The following is a 13,512-nucleotide window of genomic DNA, read 5'->3' as shown; positions in this document are numbered from 1 at the left end:
TGGTATTCTTCTGACTAGCCTTTAAAAATGTTTTATTTATTATTGCCATTAATACCAATAAAGAGATAATAATGATTGAGAGGTACAGTCCTTCATATCCTTTCTTTCTTGAGAAGTTAAATACTTAGAAGCTTTTACATTAGTTATTACATGAGATCTGGGTTGTAGATAAGTTAACCTCTTTCTAAAATGAAGGGTGCGTTGACGTTACTGTTTCAAGCTGTCTGTAGGTACAGCCACCACCACTTTGTCTGTGAATTTGTGACCTTTTTGCGATGAACTATATTTACCATTTACAGACTCTATAGAACAAGCTGACAAATGAGAGTTGCTGCGGCTCTGTACTTCTCTACTCAGATTCTTTGGGCACCCTGTTTTTTGAGGATTTCAAGGAAACAGTTACTTTAGATGCCTTCAGACTTACATTCTTGGCAGCCTAGTTTATGTCCTACACTATATCTTGTTCATCAAAGTTTATTAAAAACTGCTGTGTAAACTTGTTGTCTTTTCATGTTATATACAGCAAAAAACAATTTTATATTTACAGTTTTAATATGAGTTTGATTATAAAAAATCTGTCTAGTTTTACTGGAGCAAAATTACATAGGGGTGTAAGAAGTTTTTGCCCAGTGCTGGAAGGCAGATGATGAAACATCAGCATCTTGTGTGAATTAGTGTAACGTACTTCATCTGCTTGCTGTGAGCACTTGTGCTCAATCTGGCAGGATTCCTGTAGCAAGAAAGTCAAATAGCAGTGATTTTATGTTTCCTTGCTGAGCTGATGAGGGCAGGAATTGATCCAATGCTTTTGTGAAGAAGCTGTTTCTGTTTTAATATCACATAGGTGTTACACCACCTGATTGTGCAATGCAGACATTTTATTTGGATTCAATATTATATGGTCTTGTATAGGATAAAATACATTGAACTGAATAAAAGCTGTGGATAACGATACCATTATAGTACATGCTGTGTATCAACAACTGGATTGTAATTTTTGTTTGACTGCCACTTCCTTGAGATGAACATTATGATGTTATATCTTTGGACATCATTTTATAGTACTTATGTACTTGGTCACAGTTTGTGATTTTGTTTCGTTGTGATTGAAAAGCATCCTTCTTTTGGTGCCTTTATGGCTATCTATGTTAACACACTATTTTTCTGGTGTTTTTGAGAAATACAACTGTCTTTTCTCTGTCCTGTCTAAGATGGTATCTTTTAGATTATTCTTCTTCTATGTCCTTTTAATTGTCTGCAGCTGTCATCTTTTTTTTCTTATGTCTTTAGAGGTAAGGCTCATTACTGATCAGGTTAAAGTGGATTGACTTTGTATCCTTCAGTGTTGGCCTACATTGTTCTGGGATCATGAATTTCAGATAGATGACTTGTGTTTGCTAAGACTGAAAGGTTCTTTCCTTCTTTCTTTGTTTTACCTCATTGTCTTTTCTTCAGCTCATATATGTTATAGTTGTTACCTTCTGGATACAGACTTCAAAATTTGTATTTTTTCTGCATCAGCAGAATCTTTCAGAACTCCCCCTCCTGTCTTGCCTTACCATTCTTTTCTTTCTGCTGCAGGAGGAAGTAGGTAAAAGTAGGATGAAAAAAGTAGATCTCCTGTCAACATCACTTCCTTATGTTCTCTGGCAGCATCATCAACAGTACATGCTGTGTAAATGATATGCAACAGGCAAATGTTGGTAGAGAAGCAGTTAAATGTGTCAGCTTTGCTTCTAGCGCTCTTACAGCAATATTGGTCATGCTAGTTGTTCTTCTGCATGGACTTTTCTGTATGTTGTTAGTATTTAATGATTATTTCAGCAGCAGAAAACATGAAATAATTGCAAGATTTTGTGAACGTGATTTGCAAGTGTATTGCTAGCCATGTATTTCTTCATAGGAACAAAATAATCTTTACGTTTTTAAGTAAGCTTTTTGAACTCTTAATAATTTCCTGCTTATGTCAAGATTCTAGATGCCATTTTAAAATCTTGATTAGTTGGTAATAATAAACAATGTCATCTTGTATTTATTAAAAAATTAAACTAAATGTTGGAAAAAATAGTATTGGTAGAGAGGATGAACACAAAATCCTTCTCTCAGGACAGGTCCTTTTCATGAGAGGTCACTGTTCCTCTGTAAGTTAATAGATCAGACTTCCTACACTGTACACCTTTAGTTGTCCAATTTTCAGAGATAATATATTTTCAATTTATTTGTGTGCTGTTTAATGAAAATGTCAAGTTTTGTGTTCAGTTGAGATAGCATACTTGGTCTTCCAGAAGTCATACAAACACTTTCTTTTCCAAAGGCTCGTGAAGAAACTCTTCTTTCATGAAAGAAGAGGATAGATGCTGAAATGGATAAATAACTGTTTATAACTTAGGAAACAAAGGGTAGAAAAACATGCTGTTTTCACAGTGGAGGCAAGTCACTAGCAGAGGTTCTTAGGTCTGTGCTGTTAAATACATTCATAAATGATCTGGTAGGCATGAAGAGTAAAGCACAAGTGTCACCCCAGATGAAATTCAGTGTAGCTCGGTATAAAGTGTCAGGGGAATTTCTTGATTATTTTTTTTTTCTTAAATGTATGGAACAATGGGCTTTGAGGTAGCTGATACTAGCAAAAATTGAGAAGTTCAAGTTTATAACATGTCATATTAGTGCTCAGTGCAAGTCAAGAAAAGCAAATACAAGTCTTGGAATTCTGAGGAAAGGAAGAGACAGAAAACAGAAGGCACTTGTAATGTCATTTGCCTTGTGTCATCTGTCTTTGTCACCTCCTCTCTGCTTCAGAGAATGCTTTTGCTGCAAAGCAGGGGCATCTGAGGTCTGGGACAATACCACCAGATGCTGCTGCTGCTGCTTTGGGAACTCCTCTTTGAAAGGCAGGATTCCAGGCTTAGCAGACTGTGGTCTGATCCAGTTGTTCTTAAGCTTTTGTACTCTTATCACAAGATTTCACTGAAAATAAACATTTTTCAAGTACATCAGTTTAACACAGGTAACCTCAATGCCTGTGAATTTCCTGTGTTGTTATGATTAAGGTAGAATAAGCAATTACATAACTTTTAATTGTTATGCATCATTAAGTTGTATAGCCAGCTTTCCAAGAAAGGCTGGATTGAAGTTGATTACAGCTTATTACAGTTAGATTCATTGTGGTTAATCCATTAAAGCAAAGCACCTGTCACCTTCTAAAGTAGATCTAATTAATTATTGATGTTCATTTTATGTTATGTTATATACAAGTTAAAATCTCTGGACTTAAAAAAACCTTTATTTTCCTTAAAATATCTTATTATCAGTTGGGTGAGGTATTTTTTCTCCTTTCTTACCAATTTTTATTCAGTTTTCTTAATATGATACATATCACATTTACCCTTCTTTAAAAGGTTTTAGATATTATCATTTTGACTGAGTTTAACACAACCCACTGAGTAACAGTAACTCAATAAATTATTCAAGTATTATACTTCAGCATCTCCCACTTCATCTGATCCTTTCTCAAAAGATGTATTTCCTTCAAAGGATCAATCAACTCTCTTTTAGTGTTTTATAAATCTGTTTAATCCACTTAGTCTTTCCTTACTCTGTGGTGTGTGAAATTTGGACATGGCTATAAATTATTTCACAGGATGCATCTTTAATAGCACTTAAACTTTTCTTAGAGTGGCAAAGTCCTATAGATTAATCTCAAAATTTTTTTGTGTGGCCCATCACTAAAAATTTTGGAGCGTACACCCCCAATATATATTTATTTATTTATAACTTACATGTGTTGCTGAAGTTCTAATATTGTCTTTCTGCACCCTAATGGATTGGCTTCTGCACACCCAGGTGTGTGACACACCTCTCCTTGGAGACCACTGCTATAGGTTCACTTGAAGCTGTGTATTAGAAAAAAAAAGGGTTCACCCTTTTAAAAAATTAAATTGTCTATTTTTGAGTATGTGATTAATAAAACTTGAATTACATTTTCTTTCTCCTTTTCTCAGTTTTTCAAATTCTTTCAGTTGTTTCTGCTACTAACAGAGATTCTAACCATAAAACTGCCAAAACATGAAGATTTCTCTTTTCCTTACCATAGTGTATCCCCTTTTCATACAATAACTACCTCTGCCACTTCATTTTCATTAGCTACAACATGTAGCAGAGAACAAGCCTTGTGATACATTGTTTGACAGTTTCTATAACCAATACCTGCTTGACCAAACATTTATATCAGTGTATTTGTTAACTGATAGTAGTGAGTCTTGAATGGACTCACAGTAGCTGTAAATATTTCAGAGGGGAACATAGTGCAAAATAAGAGGTAACCCACTTGGAATAACTTGCCCATCAGACAAGTTGTGTTGTTAACATGTCAACAGTGTATTCTACACTACTTAGATATATGTCAGGCAAAAAATGTACTTTGTGGAGAATCTCTCTGCTTTCTCAGACTCTGAATTCATGGTATCAATATCTTATGGCTCCAGTAGGTTTCACATTAAATGTGGCTTGTGTAAAAAATACATCTTTAAATATCACTGTTACACTTACTGAATTTTACTTTCATTGGCTGACTGCTGGCTTTGGTATTTTGAAAGAGTAAATAGCAATACACAGTCTCATGGTTATTTCCGATGCATGATGTTTGCAGCCCTTTGTGGTAAGATACATATCTTCTCTTAGGAAGTGCTTGAGGTTTGTAGCTAAAACAGGACTAAGCACAAACAAACAAACATCCTTCCTTTGGGGACTATAACAACTTGAAATGGAAACTAAGGAGGAAGAGAGTCAGGAACGGCCGCAGGTTGCAAACTGCTGGTTTTTATATCCATATGGTAGTGTGACTCAAGCCTGGAGACACTGTCATTCCAATGAAACCTGGCTCACTCAGGCTCTTAAAGGGGTCCTAAGAATGTTTCCTTAATCTAGGTAAGGTGTGACTTGTTGCCAAAAAGAACTTTGGAGAGCTTGTCTGCTGTTTAGGACATGAAGACTCCTATCGCTCTAGTTTGTTGGTGCGGAAGGTTATGACACAGTGGGTATGTTTGTTTCCTGGTTTGGTTTTTTGGCTTCCTCCTCTTGAATCCGGTAAACTCTTAACTCATTTCCTCTCCAAATGAAACAATTCCAGTTTTTTAATCTCTCCTTATATGGAAGTCTCTTCCATGCCTCCAGTGGTTTGTCTCATCCATCAGTTCTCTCTTACTGTACTTCTTTTGGGGTCGGTCTTACAGAAACCAAACACAGGCTGTCAAGTGAGGTATATTAGTATGACCATTTCCCAATGTTAATTTCAATCCCATTTATGTGTAAGTGTGAAATCCTGGGTAAACTTATTGTCAGTAGAACACTATTGTTATCTTCAGTGAAGCATTGATATAATCTGTAAACATTTTGCTTATCTTTTTGGCCTTCAGATATACCTGGCCAGGCACTGGAGAGGTTTCCATGAGTCATTCTTGAATTGTTGTAATTCATTAAAAAATTAACCACAGTTCAAAGCAATAATTAATTTATTTCTTCCAGGTTATGTCAACTATAGCACTTCATGAACAAATTGTGCATTTCCTTAGCATTTTTAGGTTCCTTTCTCCCTTTTCAAGTGTTATCCTGGAAAGATTAAAGGGGTGTGGTGGTGGTGCTGAGAAAATGCAGTGGTTATATATAGTCTTGCTTCTGTTCCTTGTTTCAGATGGTCCCATATTAAAGATCTGAGACCTGAAGCAAACATTATTAGTCAGACACTAAAGCATATTCCAGAATTAGTCATATATTTCCAGGATTAGTTGTTTCATCACCTTCCTGGGGCTCAAGGTGAGGCTGACTTGCCTGTAGTTCCCTGGGTCTTCCTCCTCACCCTTCTTAAAAGTGACATTTGCTTTCCTCCAGTTTTTGGACACTCCTGGTCGCTGTGATTGTTCAAAGATTGTTGATAGTGACCTCACAATGACATCAGCCAGATCCCTCACTACTTCTGGGTGCATCCCCTCAGGGCCCATGGACATCCAATACCATGCAAAAAACTCCATCTGGGTATATTCTGTAGATAATGATATATATTTATAAATCATTAGGGTAATTTTAAAGGTTATCTAAAGTTTTGCAGATAGTTAACATTAAAGAGCATTAAAAACAGTTTGATGTACATGGAGGTTCCTTACTGAGTTCAGCATAAGATTATATTTTTAGTTCCATTATACTTACACTTTTAGCCACCAGCATTTATTCACCATATGTACTTTTAGCCATTAACATTTTTTCACTGTGCAACAAACCATTTTCTTAACCTTCTATGAAAGAAAATTGAAGGAATTAGGTAAGTTTTTCAAGTGCTACTAATTCTTTTTCAGCATCTCTTCTTTTTGAGATATATAATTCTGACAATGACCATGTAATTTATTACTTGATTTTTTCAGAAGCCTTGGAAAAGAACCGTGAAGAACTTACAAAATAAAGTCAGAGGAAATAAAGACCTAAAAGATCTGTGGCGTTTACTTTGATAACAATTTCAGTCAGCCTGAGCATAGAAAAGGAGCAAGAGGCTTTATTTTTAATTTGGAGCTGCTCGTTATTGCCAGTAGTCAAGAGTTAACGCTGAACGCTGCACCAGTAGCTCCAGTAAACTTGCAGGGTATTTAATTTTGTTTTTAATTAATACCTCTGCAGTGTAATTTTGTGATTAACAGGGCCTGAATCCATGAACTAAGATATTGCTGGTTTTTCCACTTAAGTGAAAAATGGGTAAATTCGTAAAGAATTCTATGCTGAGATTTCAAGTGGATTTAAAACCTACTGTGCTGTTTAGTTTATGGCTTTGAAACTGTGGAATCATTCTCAAATGAATCGAAGTACATTAAATTGAACTTTTTAAGACTTAAGAATGTACAGCTGAATGAAGCATGTTGGCTTATAAATGTTAATGTTCTATTAAAACTCTCCTTAGAAGTCTGAACTAGAACTGGACAAACGATTGCAAATAGTTTATTATCTCCTGCAGTTTGTTGCTTAAATCTCATGTTGCGGGTGAGACAATGTAAACCGTAGCCCGTAGTGAATCTGGATACCGAGATTTATTTAAGAACCAAGGAGATCAGAGCTTTTACCTGACTTGGATGCATCCCACAGTGGCTTATTTGCTCCCTTCCCAGCCTCACACTTACTAGCTGCCCACTGCCCCTCCCGGTACGGAGGTGGCTGCTGGCCAGGGAAAGCTGGGCACAAAATTGTATTTGTTCTTGCTGTGCCACTGCTTGCAGCTACTAGCCTTGGGCATCAATGACCAAAATGCAGGGACGTCTCCTGGCCTCCATCTCCCCAATCCCTGGGGTCTTCACTCACTTCCAGCATTTTACATCTAAGCAGTATCTTCACTTTTGTCTTTCCAGCCCCAATTCTTTCTGAGATGACTGCTTCTTTTTAGGGACCTTTCTTTTCCACCTCCTGGTCCTTCTGGACCCCCAAACTAAATGGTCCATGTCCAGAAGCACAACATGTGATCAGCCTTGTGGCTGGTGGTTGAGTTTCTTTCTGTCACTGCAGGACTGAGGCCGTGCCGCTTTTGCTTAGTCTGAGTATTATAAAAAGTTGCAGCTATCCTGTACCAGTTGCAGTTAGCAAGTAGCATGCTTCTGCTTGAGAGTTCAAAATTCAATTCTGAAAGTTTATGTTCCCCTCCATCCCCACCTCCTACAGCTAATTACCTGAATACCAACTGTTAGCATTCATAGTTTAAGCTGGTTTTCACCTAAAACATTGGGATAAAGCAACAATAGGTAAGGAAAAGAAAATGAAACTTATTGGATTAGAAGGTTTTCCCTGCATGTAGAATTTAAAGTGCTGAAGTACTTACATACATATCCAAAAAGCTCATTAGATCCCAATTTCCATGTAAAAGTTTCCCTATTTCAGAGCAGAACTAATACAGAAACAGAGTGATTATAAATCTATACATGTCTAGGTTTTAGGAAGTTATCACTTCTATCCTGTATTAGGGTCCTGATAATCTTAGTTTAATTTTTAAATCAGATTTCAGGATGGAAATCAGAGTTGAAGTCTTTGATGTGTATGAACTGCCATAGCTCTTCTGACTTTGGTGGAAATGTGAAAACTCAGACTATCTTTGATTGCCACAGTAGAACATTGAAAAGAATAAACTGCTTTCCTTTCTGTTATCTCAGTGAAATCATATGTACAATCATTAGCTGTTATGGTTTAATCAGTGCTTAAAATTTCATAATGTATAATAGTATGATGTATGTATTTTTTAAGTGGTGAATGCCAGCAGTTCTTGTAGGGAAGGACTCGGTTACTGCAGCAAGTCACTGGAATACGTTGCACTCGAGGGCATTCCAAATGGGAGAGGGTAGCAGGAGAACGTCTGCTTTTCATAGCTGCAAGGTACTGCTGATCATGAGGTTGATGGTCTCTTCTGCTATGAGAGACATGGACACTAGATACAGCTCCCATTACATGAGGTTCTGTTGCTCATAATATCAGCATCTCACCTCTGGTAATAGTTCAAAGCCCTTTTAGTCTTGGAACTCAAAATGACCAGTAAATCATTTAACTGTTCCTGAAGCAGGACCTTGCCTCTGTGAGTTGCAGTGGCTTCCTATTCTCATTTCCAGCCGTGCTGAATGATAGATCTGCTCCTGAGCCCAGAACAAGGAGTACCAGCCATTAACAGCCAAGTCATTAACAGACTTGATGAAATGGTCTTGTCAAAACGGTTGTAGTTTCAATGTCTATGTTTTGGTGATACTAGGAATGCTTAAATAGATGATGACAAGTTAGCCTGAGAGTTAACAGTGTAATGGTATCATATTAAGAATGTAATATTGTAAACTTTTTTGCAGAGTAGTACGTTTTTCAGGATATGGTTATGGCATATTTGGAGCCTCTTCTTTTTTGCTGCACAATTTTACATACAGCCAGAAAATAGCCTTCACAGCGTCAGTGCTCTGTCAAAGCAAAAGGATAGTCTGACATTAGAGAAGCTTCGTTGTTAATAAGATGTCCATGTAATTTAGAAAAAAAATTTCATATGTTTTATCGGAGGAATTTTATTTTTTCAGTAAATACCAGTATTCTGAAAGTTAAAACTGTGGGTGTTAGTAGCTATATGAAAGCCTTTCTAGATGTGTAATTTTAAAAAGTTATGAATTACAAGATTATGAAAGAAGCTTAGAAGAACAACACAATTCATATATAACTGCTGCTGGAATTGCATCCTCTGAAAATTTAAGCAGTGCAAGGTTTAGCCACAAAAAGTCAACTGTGCCGTACAGCTGGCAGAACAAGAAATATGAATTATCCGTTTTTCTACAGGTTAAAAGATTTATGTAACTTGCTAGTTAACATAATTCTTCCAGATCAAGTTCTAAAGACACACTAGTTTCAGTGAATAGTGATCTGAAATAACATCATTTCACGAGACAGGAAAACAGAATTCTGTCTGCAGAACCTGATGACAAGACATAAATCTGAAGCCTAGAAAAACACTATTTTGACCTTAAAAATTAAAACCCAGAACACTTCCATACCTTTCAACAGTGGCACATTGCCAAAACAATTTCAAAAGAAGGGGAAAGACTGAGGTTTTGTATTCTTATTGCTGTATTCTGCAGTACTTGCCAAGTGTAAAGCTTTTTTAAAATAAAATGCAGTTTTCCTCCCTGCCTTTTATTTGTGAGTATTTATCATGACAGTATAAAATGATACGGCTTTTTAAATACATCATTATATAAAATGATATGATAAATTCAAATTGTTCAGCCAGGAGTGTTGAAATATTGAATAAGAACAGTATTTATCATTGCTTATCTTTACCATTGGTATCTTTTTTTTTGATAATGCTGGAAGCACCCTAGAACTTGCCTCAGTTACCTTTTAAACCAACAGACTGGTGTTCCTCATCTAGTAGGTTGTTGTTAAGTTCAATTTCTTCTGACCTGCTCTATGGGTAGTGTGTAAGAGTGTCTTTAAGCTGTTGAGTAAGTCTTCCAGAAGTGATTAGTGGGATGCTGGTTTACACACCTTTGTATTCCAGCCCCAGAACACTGTACAAAGGTAGGATCCAAAAATCCTTCACTGTTCCCTAAAACTGTTTCCTGCCTTTCCATGCTTTGTCTTTGGTTTCTGGAGCTTCTAAGCATGACTTTCAGGATCTTTCAGTTCAGACAGGCTCTTCAGTGCTAGTTCCTGCTCCCTTATGGTCACAGAAATACAGTTCAGATGTTCTCAAAGTTCATGAGAGGTGAACAGTTTTGCCAGTCAACTCGTCCCTGATGAATTTTAATTCCAGTACATACTTCGTGTTATAGTGGATGTGGGAGGGTGAGTTCACCATGAAAATGATAGCCTAACCTGCCACAGAGCTATTTAAATCGAGCCATAACTGAGCACAGATAATTTACTTTTCTGTCAAGGGGAAAAAAACCCCAGTGTTAATTCAGTAATCAATTAAACAGGCAAAATTTAAGCTTCATTGAAAGGCAATTTCTTTGGAAATTAGTAATGTCTGTTTTGCAATGTGTGCTGTACAAGATATTTTAAGGATATTTACATTCAAAGACATTTAAATGAAAAAACTAAATATGTAATACTGCATGTGTGTTTATAATAACTGGTACAACAACTTCGGTACTATGGGAGATTTATTCACATTTGATTTCTGCCTCCCTAAAATTGCATTATTACTGCTAAGTGTAGTATTTATTTAGTATCTCATTGGGAGAATGACACTCACAAAAGCAAAATAGTTTCCATCCACTTGACAGCTTCAGATGGAACTGAATTCAGGACAGTGGAAAAGCACTGAACGATCAAGTCCCTTAGGCAAAACTGCTTGTGGGAGGTTTTCATTTCAGATTTGCTTCTACAGAGATATTGATATTTACTTTTCTCAAAAACTGGTATTTTAATATAAAGATATATTAAAATATCTTTAATTCATTACGTAAATTATTAAGCTCAGTGGTGTTTCTACTGCTTTTGCTATTTGAAAAAACACCCAGTAAATATATGCAAAACTTTCCAATCTTCCAATTTAGCAAGCATCATTTCTCAAAATACAATTTAAATACATACATAACTTTAAGTAGGTATTCAAGGAATTTACATACATACTTAAATAGTGTAAATCTCAATCTAGCAAAGGATTTATATTTTACACATCACTCTTCTTTTAATTGTGCTTTGATTATTGCTTGTATGCTTTTTAGAAGCAACCTCAGGAAAGTGTATTTTTAGAAACAAAAAGTTAACATATATACAAATTTTAGAGATGTAATCAAAATTGATGGCTGCCATGTCAGAGGGTCTTACAGTAGGGTCTTCCTTGTTTTCTACCTTGGGGAGAAATGCACGCTCACTGAGTATCTTGTTCTAGTAAGCTTTTTGGGTTTATATATGTTATATGCATATTGAAACTAGAGAGACTATAACAAAGTGTACGTTGCAGTTCTGTTGGAAGCTGATAGGGCATGGTGTTCCAGTTTTGGTGCATAACCCTGAGAAGGCTCCCCAGTACATAGCTTTTCCATGATCATTTTGTTAGGTGAAGAAGAAGAGGTGTTAATCGCAATATTCTTCATAAAGCTGTAAGTAGTTGCGCTATGCGTATCTATCCAGAACATCAATCAAATCCAGAATCAAAAGTCCTGAACAGAAGGGCTGAGGCTGTGAGCTTAGGATGAAACTGAATTGGTCTGTATTGCTGAGGAGGTGTGTTGTAGCAAGCAGTGTGGCTCGAGTTTCCAAAGTACTTACGACTACATCTTCACCTGTTTATCACAGTTTCATAGACAGAGCGAGAGGAGAGGAAGGTGTGCGTTGCCCAGTCTAAAATGACTGCTTTGTAGTCTGTGTGTAGGAGAACAGATGACAGAACATATCCCTGTCAGCTGTTTCCATATGAGACAACAGTGGAGAATCCAACTCCTAAGCTGTAGACTGGCCAGCACAGATGCTAGTGTGTATTTTCTATGCAGAGGGGTTACAGCATGGCTGTGAACTTCTGACAGTGTTTTTCTTGCTCTTCCTTCTCCAGTCCAACTTTTCTTTAGGTTCAGTATGGTTTTCATCTATAATTTGGTCTCATCTGGCTGCCGGGCTATCATAAGTCAATTGGCATCCACGCATGGTAGGACCATGGAGGTCTGTGTTGTCTGTGGCAACTTTTTCTCCTGGGGGATGTATGCTGGTGATATAGAGGCCCATAAAAATGAATCCTTCTTAGACTCCACAAACGAATGATCTACTGGGGAGATGTTGTCCTGGCTCCTGTGATATGTCTTCAATATGGAATTAAATGGGAAAGTCAATATGCCTGTAGGTTTTTTCCATTTGTACAAGTGAAGAATAAATACGTATTTTTATATTTTAAATAACATCAAAATATATTTTGAAGTTTGATCCTTCCAATATATTCTTTGATTCGGTTGGAACTGCAGAAAAACAGCTGGCTGTATGCGCAGAAAAAGTGGTTGACTGAAGTCCTAGACAAAATAAAATCACAAGAATTCTGTTCAGCATCTAAAATACATTCTGATGAGTTGTGTTTTCTGCTATACCAAGGAGAGCATTGCCATTACAGAGTGAGCAGTGCCTAAGGAGTGAACCTGAACCACTGTAGCCTGGAAAAAAATAGAAAAATAATTTACTTGAACAAGTATCCTTATGTGTTTGGAAGCCCTTGGGACTGAAAAAAACACCTGGCCTAGCATTGTTAAATAAATATTAAAACGTTTTATTTCAGACTCTGAATGTTTTAACATCAGACTGTTCTGTGCAATCCTAATTGTATGGATTAAGTAAGCTTTTTAACATGACTTCTTATGAAAGCTAGGAACAGAATAATTCTGTGAAAAGAAAATGAAATACTGAATTAAGCAAAATGTTGGGTGATTTGGATTGTTTCAATAAAATCAATAAAAATATAATAAAAATAATAAAAAAGAAGCTTTGTTATCATTGAAGTCATTGGATTTTGCTTTTGTGATGGCATTCCAAATACTTCTGTTAAAAGATCCCTAGGCTGATTGAGACTAGAAACATATTTTTCTGTGGACGCTTTTGGAAAAGTTTTTCCTAAGAGCAGCAGTTTTGTGCAGAGAAGGAAACTGGGTCCAAGTCTTTATTGGTGCTCCCCTCTAATTAGTTAAAAACCTTTTCTTGACTGGTATGTGCATTTTTGGTCCTCTTCATTAATACACAAGGAACAAACAAGGGACTAAGGGTGTTTGGATCATCTAGGAATTCATTTCAACTGAACCATAAAAAAAAAAAAAGTTGGGTTTTTTCCTCTCAATTGCAAGTCAGGAATGTATTTCTGTTGAGAAACAAAGCATTTCTATTAAGTGGCTACATACTTGCTCATTCATACTGATATCTGTGAAGAGTAAGCACACACTTAAATTGCCTGTCTAAACGGCAGTCTGAATGAGATTGAATGCTTGTATATGTGCTTAATGTTTAATGTTTGACAGATACTATTTTCCATTAGACTATCTAATA

General features: G+C 36.4%; 1 protein-coding gene across 6 annotated transcripts in view; it reads left to right on the top strand.

Moving 5' to 3' along the window:
- Positions 1–13,512, top strand: part of PRKD1 (protein kinase D1) — a 142,228-nt gene that overhangs the window by 79,955 nt on the left and 48,761 nt on the right. The window lies entirely within an intron of this gene.

The sequence above is a fragment of the Falco cherrug genome, chromosome 7 (assembly GCF_023634085.1).
Source record: "Falco cherrug isolate bFalChe1 chromosome 7, bFalChe1.pri, whole genome shotgun sequence".
NCBI lineage: Eukaryota > Metazoa > Chordata > Aves > Falconiformes > Falconidae > Falco > Falco cherrug.
The sequence above is the reverse complement of the archived record's forward strand: the minus strand, read 5'-3'. Positions and strand labels throughout refer to the sequence as shown.